Raw genomic sequence first — 16618 nt, forward strand, 5'->3', positions numbered from 1 at the left:
CCAGTTTAACATCCACTCAAAGTGACATGCACAGCCACCATATCTGTAAAGGTCACGGCCTGCCCAGCTGGACCCCTCAGCACAGGGCCTCTTGTACACACACATCTGTGCGGCGCCCCCGTCGCTGCCCAGCCTCACTAACGATTCCGATCTTTTCCCCAGAAAGAAATTCCCAAAGACCTGCCGACACCGCTGAGAGACGGGACCGGCACGGAGTTGGCCAACTGGTGCCTGAAACCGTGCCAAGAGCCCGTATCAGTACTGACGTTTAGCTGATGCCGAGATGTGGGGTTAACATTACACTGAGACTTCTGCCCTGCGTGTCAGCTTTCTCCTCTCTCTTCTTTTCAACCAGCTGAGCACATTTTTTCCCTCATCATTTTCCTACCTGCGTTAACGCCACGTTAATCTTTTTTTTATTAATTCCTGGGACACACGCATCACTGGCTGGCCTACATTTACTGCCCATCCCTAGTTGCCCCTTGAGGAGGTGGTGCCTTCTTGAATCGTTGCAGTCTGTGTCCTGTGGGTTGACCCACATTTGCTGCTGGGGAGGGAATGCCAGGATTTAGACCCAGCGACGACTGCGAAGGAACATTTCCAAGTCAGGAATACAAATTAAAAATGCTACGGACGCTGGAAATCTGGCAGAACAGGAGAAACTGCTGGAAAATCTCGGAGAATCTGCAGAGGGGAACAGACAACATTCCTGTGGATGAGCTTTTCACTCTTATAGGAAGCGGATGAGTTATTTGTGAACTGTGTTTTTAATAAATTCAATGTTATACAGTTAACATTTATATTGTATTCTTTACATTTATTCCAGTCAACAGCCCGGGTTTTGTGATATCTGGAATTGAAACCGTGGGTGAAGTTTTCCACTCCTGCCCCCTTATGGGAATCACAGTGGGCGGGGCAGGACAGACTGCGCAAAGGCCCATTAACCACAGGCCAGAATTATCCGGCTCTTTCAGTACTCAGCATTCCTATGGTGGAAACCAGATTATTGGCCTCCAAAACATGCACAGTAAACATGGAAACGCGCATTTCCGGAATCTCTCCGGATTTTACACTGTGTCACTCAGATATTTCATAGAACATAGAACATTACAGCGCAGAACAGGCCCTTCGGCCCACGATGTTGCGCCGACCAGTTACAAAACAATGACCCACTAACCTAAACCAATCCCTTTTCGTCCATAAACCTATCCACGGATCTCTCAAACGCCCCCAAACTAGGCGCATTTACAACTGCATTTACAATTTCACATCACTATTCTCTCTGACAGTGAAATCAGACTTAAAATATCATTATATAATAAATATAGTGTTATACCCAGTAACACAGAGTGTGTTATTATATAATATATACAGTGTTATACCCAGTAACAGTGAGTGTGTTATTGTATAATATATACAGTGTTATACCCAGTAACACTGAGTGTGTTATTATATAATATATAGTGTTATACCCAGTAACACTGAGTGTTATTATAAAGTATATACAGTGTTATACCCAGTAACACTGAGTGTGTTATTATATAATATATACAGTGTTGTACCCAGTAACACAGGGAACATTATTATATATAATATAGTGTTATACCCAGTAACACAGAGTGTGTTATTATAAAATGTATACAGTGTTATACCCAGTAACACTGAGTGTGTTATTATATAATATGTACAGTGTTGTACCCAGTAACAGTGAGTGTGTTATTATAAAGTATATACAGTGTTATACCCAGTAACACAGAGTGTGTTATTATATAATATATACAGTGTTGTACCCAGTAACACAGGGAACATTATTATATATAATATAGTGTTATACCCAGTAACACAGAGTGTGTTATTATAAAATGTATACAGTGTTATACCCAGTAACACTGAGTGTGTTATTATATAATATGTACAGTGTTGTACCCAGTAACAGTGAGTGTGTTATTATATAATATATGCAGTGTTATACCCAGTAACACTGAGTGTGTTATTATAAAATATATACAGTGTTATACCCAGTAACAGTGAGTGTGTTATTATATAATATATGCAGTGTTATACCCAGTAACACTGAGTGTGTTATTATAAAATATATACAGTGTTATACCCAGTAACACTGAGTGTGTTATTATATAATATGTACAGTGTTGTACCCAGTAACACAGGGAACATTATTATACATAATATAGTGTTATACCCAGTAACACAGAGTGTGTTATTATAAAATATATACAGTGTTATACCCAGTAACAGTGAGTGTGTTGTTATATAATATATACAGCGCTATACCCATTAACACAGGATATATTATTAATAATAAATACAGTGTTATACCCAGTAACACAGGGTACATTATATATAATATATACAGTGCTTTACCCAGTAACACAGGATATTTTATGATATAATATATACAGTGTTATACCCAGTAACACAGGGTACTTTACATATAATATATACAGTGCTATACCCAGTAACACAAGATATTTTATTATGTAATATATAGTGTTGAGTGTTATTGTATAATATATACAATGTTATACCCAGTAACACAGGGTATATTATTATATAATTAATACAGTGTTATACCCAGTAACACAGGGTACGTTATATATAATATATACAGTATTATACCTAGTAACATAGGGTATCTACAGTGTTATATCCAGTAATACAGATGTGTTACTGGGTAAAGCACTGTATATATTATATAATAACAGACCTTGTGTTACTGGGTACAGCACTGTATATATTATATAATAACATACCCTGTGTTACTGGGTATAGCATTGTATATATCATATAATAACATACCTGTGTTACTGGATATAACACTATATATATTGTATAACATACCCTGTGTTATGGGGTATAGCACTGTGTAAAGACAGACCCAACTGGGTCTCGCACTGTTTATATTATAAATACATGCTACGCTAACAGATGTAACACAGAATTGCAACAGATAATTTGGCCAATTGCAGCAACGGTTTGGTGTTTTTTTTACAACCCCTGTTTAATTATTCCAACCCATAAACTCCTCTGTCTCAGCTGATGTTTATTGTTTGAGGACAGGTGGACTGTAGGAAGGGGTTGATGGGCATTCTCCGAGTTGAATGACATGATTCATTGGTGGAGCTCAGGAAGGTGCGGACATACTGCGCGCTCACCTTCCAGGAAAGGGTTAAGTGGAAGTGGCTGCTATTGCCTGCCTCTGATCACATTTACAGCTTTCCCTTTCTCTTGTCGTCTCGGTGCGTTTGGTTCACGGTTCGGCGACCCATGGCTCACGTGACGGTGCAGGTGTGTGTGTGTGTGTGTGGGAACCCCAGTGAGCCACCTCCTAATTAGTAGCATTGTGTGAACTCCTCCTCCTCCACTACCCCACCCTCCCCCGCCAGGGCATTCAGCCCAATCGGTCACCTCACATTGAGCTCCAACACTTGATGTCATTGGGCTATTGAGACGTCAGACAGTGGCTGTGTTTCGGTGGGGGTGTAGCGAGGGTGGGGGGGGGTGGTGTGGGTGTGGGGGAGGTGTGCTGCAGTGTGGGGAGAGGGGATGAAGCAGTGAAGTGGGTTTGGGGGCAGCTGCTGTAAAAGACAATGCAACGCTATGTGGCCTGGACCTACCCTCTAACCCCCGTCAACACCTACCCCCGCCCCCCCCCCAATAGATGTGAGAAGGCAAGGCTAGGTCAGTAACAATGAGGCTACATGCTCAGAGCCAGCACGGTCAGTGAGTTCTTAGACCATTGTTCTAGAGCTAGTTAATAACACAGGCCTGTCAAACCCTGCCCGTCATTGCCTATGACAGGAGCTGTGAGTTTGGGGCAGTGAGTTAGGCAGTTTGATTGGCCCACAGTGGGGCTGAGGTTATCAAGGCCACCCACCTGGCAAACCTCTGGTAAGATGGTCCTTTTTATATTAAAAAGACCTTCAGACAGTGATTCCTTCACCGAGCAGCGATTCAATCCACTCTAACACCTTCACTAATCGCTCTCTCCTCTCTTCTCCGAGAATCCTAGAACCCTACAGTGCAGAAAGAGGCCCTTCGGCCCATCGAGTCTGCACCGAACACAATCCCACCCAGGCCCTACCCCCCATATCCCTATATTTTACCCACTAATCCCTCTAACCTCAGCATCTCAGGACACTAAGGGGCAATTTTAGCACAGCCAATCAGCATAGCCCGCACATCTTTGGACTGTGGGAGTGACCCGGGCCAGGAATCGAACCCAGGCCCCTGGAGCTGTGAAGCAGCAGTGCTAACCCACTGTGCTATTATGCCACCCAGCGATAGGTAGGAGGCACATGACTGGGTTGGAGATGGGTGGATATAGGAGAACCTTTAATTAAGGGTCATTAGCATTGGGGCGTCCCTAGAAATGTAAATGGGTGTAGTATGATAATAATGCTTTTCTCTTTTCATTCACAGGTTCTAAGTCGGTCCACCTCGTGTCCAACGAGGGGCATACACGCGATGGGTCGTACTGGGGCTGCTCTTGGTTGTTCGAGATTGGCCTAGTGCTTCATATCGTTAGTGTGTGCTTAAACTGGACCAGATACTGGGCAAGACGACAGCTCAGTGACTATCACTGATTGCTGTGCAGACACATGGATTTGGGCCGGTGTCTGTGGGAGTTTGCGCATTCTCCCCGTGCTTGCGTGGGTTTTCTCCGGGTGCTCCGGTTTCCTCCCACACCCCAAAGATGTGCTGTTAGGCTGATTGGCAGGAATAAATTGTCCCTAAATCAGATTCCCTCAATCTGGATGGCCATAAAACATTAGATAGGGGTCACGGGTAGAGAGGTGGTGTTGAGATGACAGCGTGGGCTCGTTGGGCCAAAGGGCCTGTTTCCCAGGCTGATTTTGTTCTTTGTTCTTTGATAGCACCTTTCTAGTTCTCCAGAAATCCCAAAGCACGTCACACTTCCGTGAAGTGCTTTGTTTTTTGATGTGTGGTCACTGCTAATAATGTAGGAAACATGGTGGCCAATATGTGCACAGCAAGCTCCCATAAACATTTGTATGATCGTGAGAATCGCAGAAAAGGTCCCAACTGGTTGCACAAAGGAAGGTGGTTGTGGTGGTTGGAGGTCAATCATCTCTTGGACATCACAGCAGGAGGTCCTCAGGGATAGTGTTGTAGACCCTACAATCTTCAACTGCTTCATCAATGACCTTCCTTCTGCCATAGGTCAAAATCAGGAATGTTCGCTGATGACTGTACAGTGTTCAGCACCATTCACAACTCCTCAGATACTGAATCAGCCCACGTCCACATGCAGCAAAATATTTACCTTCCTGATTACTTACAGTTCCTGCATGATAACTTTTTGTGATTCATGCACAAGGACACCCAGATCCCTCTGTACCACAAAGTTCTGCAATCTCTCTCCATTTAAATAATATTCTGTTCTTCTGTTCTTCCTGCCAAAGTGGCCAATCTCACATTTGCCCACATTATACTCCACCTGTTATATTTTTGCCCATTTACAGATTCTATCCTACTCACAACTTGCTTTCCTGCGGAGTTTTGTATCATCAGCAAAATTTGGCTGTAAAATACAGTCCGTTTCTTCCTTCAACTCATTAACATATATTGTAAATAAATGAGGTCCCAGCATTGATCATGGAATGGAATCCACGATCAATATTACTCCCCATATTTCTCAGAAGACTAAGGAAATTTGGCATGTCAGCTACGACTCTCACCAACTTTTACAGATGCCCCATAGAAAGCATTCTTTCTGGTTGTATCACAGCTTGGTATGGGCTCCTGCTGTGCCCAAGACCGCAAGGAACTACAAAAGGTCGTGAATGTACCCAATTTATCACACAAACCAGCCTCCCAGCCATTCACTCTGTCTACACTTCCCGCTGCCTTGGAAAAGCAGCCGGCATAATTAAGGACCCCACGCACCCCGGACATTCTCTCTTCCACCTTCTTCCTTCGGGAAAAAGATACAAAAGCCTGAGGTCACGTACCAACCAACTCAAGAACAGCTTCTTCCCTGCTGCTGTCAGACTTTTGAATGGACCTACCTCACATTAAGTTCTCTACACCCTAGCTATGACTGAAACACTACATTCTGCACTGTCTCACTTCCTTCTCTATGAACAGTATGTTTTATCTGTATAGCACGCAAGAAACAACACTTTTCACTGTATGTTAATACATGTGACAATAATAAATCAAATCAATTCAAATCGGAATCCCTACAGTGCAGAAGGAGGCTATTCAGCCCATTGAGCCTGCACTGACAGCAGTCTCACCCATTCCTGTAACCCCATGCATATACCCCGCTAATGCCCCTGGCACTAAAGGGAAAATCAGCATGGCCAATCCACCTAACCTGCACATCTTTGGACTGTGGGAGGAAACTGGAACACCTGGAGGAAACCCACGCAGACATGGGGAGAGCGTGCAAACTCCACACAGACAGTGACCCAAGGCTGGAATTGAGCCTGAGTCCCCAGCGCTGTGAGGCAGCAGTGCTAACCATTGTGCCACCGTGCGGCACTCCACAAGTTACAGTTCACCATCCTGAAAATCATCCATTTATTCTGCCTCCAAGAACAAAGAACGGCACAGGAACAGACCCTTCGGCCCACCAATCATGGTGCTCTTCCTAAACTAAAAAAAACCCTTCTGCCCTTACTCCATCCGTATCCCTCTATTCCCTCCCTATTCATGTACCCATCCAGATGCTTCTTAAGTGTTGCTAATGTGCCTGCTTCCACTACCCCCTCTGGCAGCGTGTTCCTGTTTAGCACATCTAGTATCTGCGCTAATCTCTCACTCTGAGCATTAAGAGTCCTTATCTTGAACAGTAACCTTTTATGAGGCACCTTATTAAATCCAAATACACTACTTCCACTGGTGGGGGAATTGGTTTAGCTTAGGTGGCTGGATGGTTAGTTCATGGTGCAGTGTGACGTGACCCTCTCGCTAACCCTCCAGTGCATACTCCAACCCGCCTGGGAAATATATCTCCGCTCCAGGAACTCCCTCCCTAACAGCACTGCAGGTTACCTACATCTCATGGACTGCAGCGATTCAAGAAGGCAACTCACCACCACCTTCTCGAGGGTAATTAGGGATGGGCAATAAATGTTGGCCAGCCAGAACGCCCACATCGCATGAATAAATAAACAAAAACACCTTACAAATGCCCCCTCTCCACTGGCACCCTCACTATCATGTCTCCCAGTAAGCATATAAAGGCAGACTGGTGAAATCATCAGACACAAAGTAATAAGAACATAAGAACATAAGAAATAGGAGCAGGAGTAGGCCATCTAGCCCTTCGAGCCTGCCCCGCCATTCAATAAGATCATGGCTGATCTGTCGTGGCTCAGTTCCACTTTCCTGCCCTCTCCCCATAACCCTTAATCCCCTCTCTTATCAAAAACCCATCAACCCGCTTCTTAAAAATATTTAGCGAGGCAGCCTCCACCACTTCAACGGGCAGAGAATTCCAGAGATTCACCACCCTTTGAGTGAAGAAGTTCCTCCTCAACTCCGTTCTAAACCGCCTCCCCTTTATCTTGAGGCTGTGCCCCCTAGTCCTACTGTCTTTTTTGAGCGGGAAGAGTCTCTCCACCTCTATCCTATCCATCCCATTCATCATCTTATACGTATCAATGAGATCTCCCCTCATTCTTCTAAACTCTAGCGAGTACAAGCCTAGTTTATTCAGCCTCTCCTCATAGCTCAACCCCCTCAACTCCTGTATCAGCCTAGTAAACCTCCTCTGCACTCCCTCCAGGGCCAAAATATCCTTGCGCAGGTGTGGCGCCCAAAACTGCACACAGTACTCCAGCTGCGGCCTCACCAATGCCCTATACAGCTGCAGCAAGACCTCCCTACTTTTGTATTCAATCCCCCTCGCTATGAAGGCCAGCATCCCATTCGCCTTCCTGACCACCTGCTGCACCTGCAAGCTGGGTTTTTGCGACTCATGCACAAGGACCCCGAGGTCCCTCTGCACCGTCGCCTGCTGCAGTTTTTCGCCCCGTAAGTAATAGTCCTTCCTACCATTCTTCCTACCAAAGTGGACCACCTCACACTTGCCAACATTAAATTCCATTTGCCATTTCCTGGCCCATTCGCCCAGCCTATCTAGATCCTTCTGCAGACTCTCCACACCCTCCGCACAATTTGCCTTTCCACCAATCTTGGTGTCATCAGCAAATTTCGACACCCTGCACTCGGTTCCCTCCTCCAGATCATCTATATAAATGGTAAATAGCTGAGGCCCCAGCACCGACCCCTGGGGCACCCCACTAGTCACCAACCGCCAATCCGAATAGCACCCATTGACCCCCACTCTCTGCCTCCTATTTGACAACCAATCCTCTATCCACGCTAACACCCTACCCCCAACTCCATGTCCCTCGACCTTCTGCAATAACCTCTTGTGAGGTACCTTGTCAAACGCCTTCTGAAAATCCAGAAAGACCACATCCACCGGCTCTCCTCTATCCACTGCCCTAGACACATCCTCATAGAACTCCAGTAAATTTGTCAGACACGACTTCCCTTTAATGAAACCGTGTTGCGTCTGCCCTATCAAGCAATTCCCTTCAAGATGCCTCGCAATTTCCTCCTTAATGACGGATTCTAACATTTTACCTACCACAGACGTTAAACTAACCGGCCTATAATTCCCCGCCTTTTGCCTGGCACCCTTCTTAAACAACGGCGTAACATTAGCCGTTTTCCAATCTTCCGGCACTTCCCCGGAATCCAGCGACGTCTGGAAAATAACCACCAAGGCATCCACTATAACCTCCGCCATTTCTTTCAGAACCCTCGGATGCATTCCATCCGGTCCTGGGGACTTGTCCACAATCAGCCCCTCCAGTCTGTCGAGCAGATACGGAAATTTGTGAGGCAACATGTTTTGGTTTGAAAAGAGAGGGGGAACAATATGCAGCATGGTGGCACAGCAGTTAGCACTGTAGCCTCACAGCGTCAGGGACCTGGGTTCGATTCCAGCCTCGGTTGACTGTGTGGAGTTTGCACATTCTCCCCGTGTCTGCATGGGTTTCCTCCAGGTGCTCCGGTTTCCTCCTCTGGTTGTTTACAGAGTTGAGGAGGAACTTCTTCACTCAAGGGGTGGTGAATCTCTGGAATTCTCTGCCCGTTGATGTGGTAGAGGCTACTTCGCTAAATATATTTAAGTCATGGGTAGATAGGTTTTTGGTAGGCAAGGGGATTAAGGGTTATGGGGAGAAAGCGGGAAAGTGGAACTGATCCACTTCAGATCAGCCATGATCTTATTGAATGGCGGGGCAGGCTCGAAGGGCTAGGTGGCCTACTCCTGCTCCTATTTCTTATGTTCTTATGTTCTCCCACAGTCCAAAGGTTAAGTGGATTGGCTATGTTAAATTGTCCTTTAGCATCCAAAGATGTGTAGGTTAGGTGGATTAGCTGTGCTAAATGTGCAGGATGGGCAAAGGGGAGGGTCGAGTGGGATGTCCTTTTGGAGGGTCGGTGCATACTCGATGGGCAGACTGGCCTTCATCTGCACTGTTGAAATCTATGTAAGCTATATGGTGCAATATTAAACAGGCTGCAGGAAAAACCTGGAGATGTTTGTGTCCAAATCTTTGAAGGTGGCAGTGCAGATTAACAAAATGGTTAATAAACTACCTGGGAAGCTAAGCTTTACCACCCTAGGTATGCCAGAAGCACTCAGGCACAGCAGGCAGTAAAGAAGGCAAATGGTTTGCTGGCCTTCATAGCGAGAGCATTTGAGGACAGGAATAGGGGATCCAAAGGGAAAATGCTGGAAAATCTCAGCAGGTCTGGCAGCATCTGTAAGGAGAGAAAAAAGCTGAAGTTTTGAGTCCAGGTGACCCTTTATCAAAGCGTTGACAAAGGTTCATCTGGGCTCAAAACATCAGCACTTCTCTCTCCCCACAGGTGCTGCCAGACCCGCTGAGATTTTCCAGCATTTTCTCTCCTGGTTTCAGATTCCAGCATCCGCAGTAATTTGCTTTCACTTTATATCAGAATAGGGATGTTTTGCTGCAATTGTATAGGGCATTGGTGAGGCCACGCCTGAACTGTGTGAAGTTTTGGTTTTCCTATCTGAGGAAGGATGTCCCAGCTATAGAGGGAGCGCAGCAGGGGTTTACCAGGCTGATTCCTGGGATGGCAGGTCTGTCACAGGAGGACAGACTAAGTCCGTTAGGATTATATTCACTGGAGTTTAGAAGAGTGAGGGGGATCTCATAGAAACTTATAAAATTCTAAAGGGTTTAGACAGGGTAGATTCTGAAAGAATGTTCCTGATGGTGGGGGAGTCCAGAGCTTGGGGGTCACGGTTTGAGGATAAGGGATAAACCTTTTAGAGTTGAGGTGGGGAGAAATTTCTTCACCCAGAGGGTGGGGAACGTGAGGAATTCACTCCCACAGAACTGAGGCCAAAACATTGTCTGATTTCAAGAAGAAATTAGATATAGCTCTAGGGGATAAAGGGATCGAGGGATATGGGGGAAGGCGGGTCAGGGTATTGAATGACATAAGAACATAAGAACATAAGAACATAAGAAATAGGAGCAGGAGTAGGCCATCTAGCCCTTCGAGCCTGCCCCGCCATTCAATAAGATCATGGCTAAGAAATAGTCAGCATGGTTTTGTAGCAGGTAGGTCGTGCCTTACTAACCTTATTGAGTTTTTTGAGAAGGTGACCAAAGAGGTGGATAGGGGTAAGGCAGTTGACGTGGTATACATGGATTTTAGTAAGGCGTTCGATAAGGTTCACCATGGTAGGCTTCTGCAGAAAATGCAGATGTATGGGATTGTGGGTAATCTAGGAAGTTGGATCAGGAATTGGCTATCAGATAGGAGACAGAGGGTGGTGGTGGATGGTAAATATTCATCATGGAGTGCAGTTACGAGTGGTGTGCCTCAGGGATCTGTTTTGGGGCCACTGTTGTTTGTAATTTTTATTAATGATCTGGATGAGGGTATAGTTGGGTGGATTAGTAAATTTGCTGATGACACCAAAGTTGGAGGTGTGGTAGATTGTGAGGAAGGGTGTCATAGTCTGCAGGGAGACTTAGATAGGTTGCAGAGCTGGGCCGAGAGGTGGCGGATGGAATTTAATGCGGAGAAGTGTGAGGTAATTCACTTTGGTAGGAGCAACAGATGTGTCGAGTATAGGGCTAACGGGAGGACTTTGAATAGTGTGGATGAACAGAGGGATCTAGGTGTGTGTGTACATAGATCCCTGAAAGTTGGGAATCAAGTAGATAAGGTTGTCAAGAAGGCGTACGGTGTCTTGGCGTTTATTGGTAGGGGGATTGAATTTAGGAGTCGCAGTGTAATGTTGCAACTGTACACTACTCTAGTGCGGCCGCACTTGGAGTACTGTGTGCAGTTCTGGTCCCCGCATTACAAGAAGGATGTGGAGGCGTTGGAGAGGGTGCAGAGGAGGTTTACTAGGATGTTGCCTGGTATGGTGGGGAGGTCCTATGAGGAGAGACTGAGGGATCTAGGGTTGTTTTCGTTGGAAAGAAGGCGGCTAAGAGGGGATCTTATTGAAACATATAAGATGATTAGAGGTTTAGATAGGGTGGATAGTGATAGCCTTTTTCCTCGGATGGAGAAAGCTAGCACGAGGGGGCATGGCTTTAAATTAAGGGGGGGTAGCTACAGGACGGATGTCAGGGGTAGGTTCTTTACCCAGCGGGTGGTGAGGGATTGGAATGCCCTGCCTGCTGCAGTTGTAAATGCGTCTAGTTTGGGGGCGTTTAAGAGATCTCTGGATAGGTTTATGGACGAAAAGGGATTGGTATAGGCTAGTGGGTCATTGTTTTTGTAACTGGTCGGCGCAACATCGTGGGCCGAAGGGCCTGTTCTGCGCTGTAATGTTCTATGTTCTATGTTCTATGTTCTATGGCTGATCTGTCGCTGCTCAGTTCCACATTCCCGCCCTCTCCCCATAACCCTTAATCCCCTCTCTTATCAAAAACCCATCAACCCGCGTCTTAAAAATATTTAGCGAGGCAGCCTCCACCACTTCAACAGGCAGAGAATTCCAGAGATTCACCACCCTTTGAGTGAAGAAGTTCCTCCTCAACTCCGTTCTAAACTGCCCCCCCTTTATCTTGAGGCTGTGCCCCCTAGTCCTACTGTCCTTTCTGAGCGGGAAGAGTCTCTCCACCTCTATCCTATCCATCCCATTCATCATCTTATACGTCTCAATGAGATCTCCCCTCATTCTTCTAAACTCTAGCGAGTACAAGCCTAGTTTATTCAGTCTCTCCTCATAGCTCAACCCCCTCAACTCCGGTATCAGCCTAGTAAACCTCCTCTGCACTCCCTCCAGGGCCAAAATATCCTTGCACAGGTGCGGCGCCCAAAACTGCACACAGTACTTCACCTTGTGTTTCTTCTGTGAAGGCAGGGTTAGAGTGGACCTCTCAATGAATCAGGGGTGGCTGAAATCAGAACTCCTGAACATAAGCAAATATAGGGGTCCCAAATTCATACTCCAGATGATCAGCTTGTGGAAGGGATGGAAATTGTCTGGTGAGGTCTTCCTCAGACACAATATCAGCCATGATCAAAATGAATGGCGGTTTCTGTTCCAAGGTTGCCAACCCTCCAGGACGAGCCTCCAGGGATTGATATCATTCTCCAGACACTGCTGTGTCCAACTCTGGAGAAGAAATGTCATCGGGACATGAAAAAAGGATTGTTTGAGGGTCAACTTTCTTCTCTCTACCAGATATAAAAATTTCGAAAATGGGGGGGAAAGTAAAATACTTGTTTCACTGACGCTGAATTGGGTAATGAGTGTTTTTGCTTTTTAATTGGTGTAGGAAAGTTGCAAGTCACAAGGATGAAATAAAAACAAAAACTGCTGGAAAATCTCAGCAGGTCTGACAGCATCGGTGGAGAGAGAATAGAGACAATGTCTCGAGTTTCAATGACCCTTTGTCAGATGCTGTCAGACCTGCTGAGATTTTCCAGCAGTTTCTGTTTTCGACTCAGATTCCAGCATCTGCAATATTTTGCCTTAGTCACAAGAATAGGTGTGTTAGCTGACTAATAGTGGGAGCATTTAAGTTTAAGTTTGTTTATTAGTGTCACAAGCAAGTTCTCATTAACATTAACAATGAAGCTACTGTGAAAATAGCCTAGTCACCACACTCTGGCACCTGTTCAGGTACGCTGAGGGAAAACTTAGCACAGCCAGTGCACCTAACCAGCACATCTTCCAGATGAACATAAGAAATAGGAGCAGGAGTAGGCCATCTAGCCCTTCGAGCCTGCCCCGCCATTCAATAAGATCATGGCTGATCTGAAGTGGATCAGTTCCACTTTCCCGCTTTCTCCCCATAACCCTTAATTCCCTTGTCTATCAAAAACCTTTCTACCTGTGACTTAAATATACTTAGCGAGGCAGCCTCCACCACTTCAACGGGCAGAGAATTCCAGAGATTCACCACCCTTTGAGTGAAGAAGTTCCTCCTCAACTCCGTTCTAAACTGCCCCCCTTTATCTTGAGGCTGTGACCTCTAGTCCTGCTATCCTTTCTAAGCGGGAAGAATAAGCAGGAAACCTTTCTAAGCAGGAAAACCGAGTAGTTGGAGGAAACCCATGCAGACACAGGGAGAATGTGCAAACTCCACACAGGCAGTGACTGACCCAAGCTGGGAATTGAATTTGGGTCCTTGGCGCTGTGAGGCAGCAGTGTTAACTACTGTGATGGAATCTCCGGGGATATATTCATTGGCACAATTGTGAGTCTTAATAGAGGCACAGGAACAGGAAGCAAAATGTTATGGTGGTTGGGTCTTTTTGTGACTGGAGGATTGTTTCCTTGTGCCACAGTACTGTTTGTGATACGTATTAAAGAGAATCTCAAACAATGACAAGGCACAGTGCAGTACAGATCAGAATCTGGTGAACTGGTGCGGCAACAATAATCTCTCCCTCAGTGTCAACAAAAAGGAGATTGTCATCGACTTTAGGAAGTGTAAAGGAGAACATGCCCCTGTCTACATCAATGGGGACAAAGTAGAAAGGGTCAAAGGTTTCAGATTTTTAGGTGTCCAGATCACCATCAACCTGTCCTGGTCCCCCCCCATGCTGACACTATAGTTAAGAAAGCCCCACCAACGCCTCTACTTTCTCAGAAAGGTAAGGAAATTTGGCATGTCCATAATGCCTCTCACCAACTTTTACAGATGCTCCATAGAAAACATTCTTTCTGGTTGTATCACAGCTTGGTATGGGCTCCTGCTCTGTCCAAGACCGCAAGGAACTACAAAAGGACGTGAATGTATCCCAATCCATCACTCAAACCAGCCTCCCATCCATTGACTCTGTCTATACTTCCCACTGCCTCAGCAAAGCAGCCAGCATAATTAAGTAAGCTACGCATCCCAGACATTTTCTCTTCCACCTTTCTTCAGGAAAAGGATACAAAAATCTGAGGTCACATACCAACCGACACAAGACCAGCTTCTTCCCTGCTGCTGTCAGACTTTTGAATGGACCTATCTTATATTAAGCTGATCTTTCTCTACACCCTAGTTACGACTGTAGCAGTGCATTTTGCACTCTCTCCTTTTGTTCTCTATGAACAGTATGCTTTGTCTGTATAAGAACATAAGAACATAAGAACATAAGAAATAGGAGCAGGAGTAGGCCATCTAGCCCTTCGAGCCTGCCCCGCCATTCAATAAGATCATGGCTGATCTGTTGTGGCTCAGTTCCACTTTCCCGCCCTCTCCCCATAACCCTTAATCCCCTCTCTTATCAAGAACCCATCAACCCGCTTCTTAAAAATATTTAGCGAGGCAGCCTCCACCACTTCAACGGGCAGAGAATTCCAGAGATTCACCACCCTTTGAGTGAAGAAGTTCCTCCTCAACTCCGTTCTAAACCGCCTCCCCTTTATCTTGAGGCTGTGCCCCCTAGTCCTACTATCCTTTCTGAGCGGGAAGAGTCTCTCCACCTCTATCCTATCCATCCCATTCATCATCTTATACGTCTCAATGAGATCTCCCCTCATTCTTCTAAACTCTAACGAGTACAAGCCTAGTTTATTCAGTCTCTCCTCATAGCTCAATCCCCTCAACTCCGGTATCAGCCTGTATAGAGTGCACAAAACAATACTTTTCGCTGTATACCAATATATGTGACAATAATAAATCAAATCAAATAAACCTAAATGGGGGGGGGGGGTGGGGGTGGGTGGTTGGTGCCAGGTGTGGAGGGGAACATGATAAAGAAGTTTGCATTTGATGCAAAAAATGTCCATGTGATGAGAAGCTATTCCTGGATGGTCAGAAAAATGAGAAATTGAGTTGTGTTTGTAGAAGGCTGAGATAACCTTATAGAGGTCTATAAAATAATGAGGGGCACAGATCAGCTACAGAGTCAATATCTTTTCCCAAAGGTAGGAGAGTCTAAAACTAGAGGGCATAGGTTTAAGGGGAGAGATACAAAAGGGCCCAGAGAGGCAATTTTTTCACTCAGAGGAAGGTGAGTGTCTGGAACGAGCTGTCAGAGGTAGTAGTAGAGGCGGGTACAATTATGTCTTTTAAAAAGCGCTTTGACAGTTGCATGGGTAAGATGGGTATAGAGGATATGGGCCAAATGCGGGCAATTGGGATGAGCTTAGGGGGTTAAAAAAAGGGGCAGCATGGACAAATTGGGTGGAAGGGCCTATTTCCATGCTGTAAACCTCTATGAATCGATGACTAATGTGTTTGGGGATTGCTTACAGTGTCTTCTGAGAGGAATGGTTGGTATCTTTCAACCTCTTTGTCAACATTCATTCACTTTCTGTCTTTGACTTGCATTTTCTAAAGCCTCTTAAACATCCTTCAGTTTAGCCGTGACTTTGCATGTCGTAACCTTTGACTTCTTTCACTCCGTCTCTTTGTCACGAACATGCTGGAAGATTCAATGGCCTCTTTCGAAAGCAGCCTGCCATGACTGAGTTGAGTAAGCAGGGTGATTCACTTTGTCTCTCACTGTTTATCTCCTAATTTATCAGACTGAATCAATCAGAGATAATTGATTTAATTAAGCTTAGTCCCCACATTCCCCTCCACCCCCCACGCGCTATCCCTCCCACCCCCAACCTCCTACCTCAGTCTAGCTAAGGGTGGTCTCGAAAATGCTTGAAACTGCCTTAAGCACCTTGTTGGGCACGTCATTGAATCCCCCCACCTGAAGCTGATGGTGTGCAGGATGTAAGAGTTACCTGTGTCTGACTTTGGAGAATGTCATAGCTGTACCTGTCCCCTGCCCCGGAACTATATCACGACAGAATACAACATTACAATTTAGTTCATTCGTGGGACGTGGGTGTCGCTGGCTAGACCAGCATTTATTGCCCATCCCTAGTTACCCTTGAGAAGGTGGTGGTGAGCTGCCTTCTTGAATCACTGCAGTTCCTGCGCACTGGGTTGACCCACAATGCCGTTAGGGAGGGAATTCCAGGATTTTGACCCAGCGACTGCGAAGGAACGGCGATATATTTCCAAGTGACATACAGTGCAGAAAGAGGCCCTTCGGCCCATCGAGTCTGCACCAAACACAATCCCACCCAGGCCCCACCCCCACATGCCTT

The 16618-nt window shown here is 45.8% G+C and overlaps 1 pseudogene across 1 annotated transcript in view; it reads right to left on the minus strand.

Annotated features, from left to right (window-relative positions):
- The window catches only part of LOC145337810 (V-type proton ATPase subunit B-like), a 77684-nt pseudogene that overhangs the window by 55708 nt on the left and 5358 nt on the right, over window positions 1-16618 (minus strand). The gene's annotated exons all lie outside the window — the stretch shown is intronic.

This window comes from Carcharhinus amblyrhynchos, unplaced genomic scaffold, assembly GCF_965287045.1.
Source record: "Carcharhinus amblyrhynchos unplaced genomic scaffold, sCarAmb.v2.hapA scaffold_77, whole genome shotgun sequence".
In the NCBI taxonomy this organism is placed as follows: domain Eukaryota; kingdom Metazoa; phylum Chordata; class Chondrichthyes; order Carcharhiniformes; family Carcharhinidae; genus Carcharhinus; species Carcharhinus amblyrhynchos.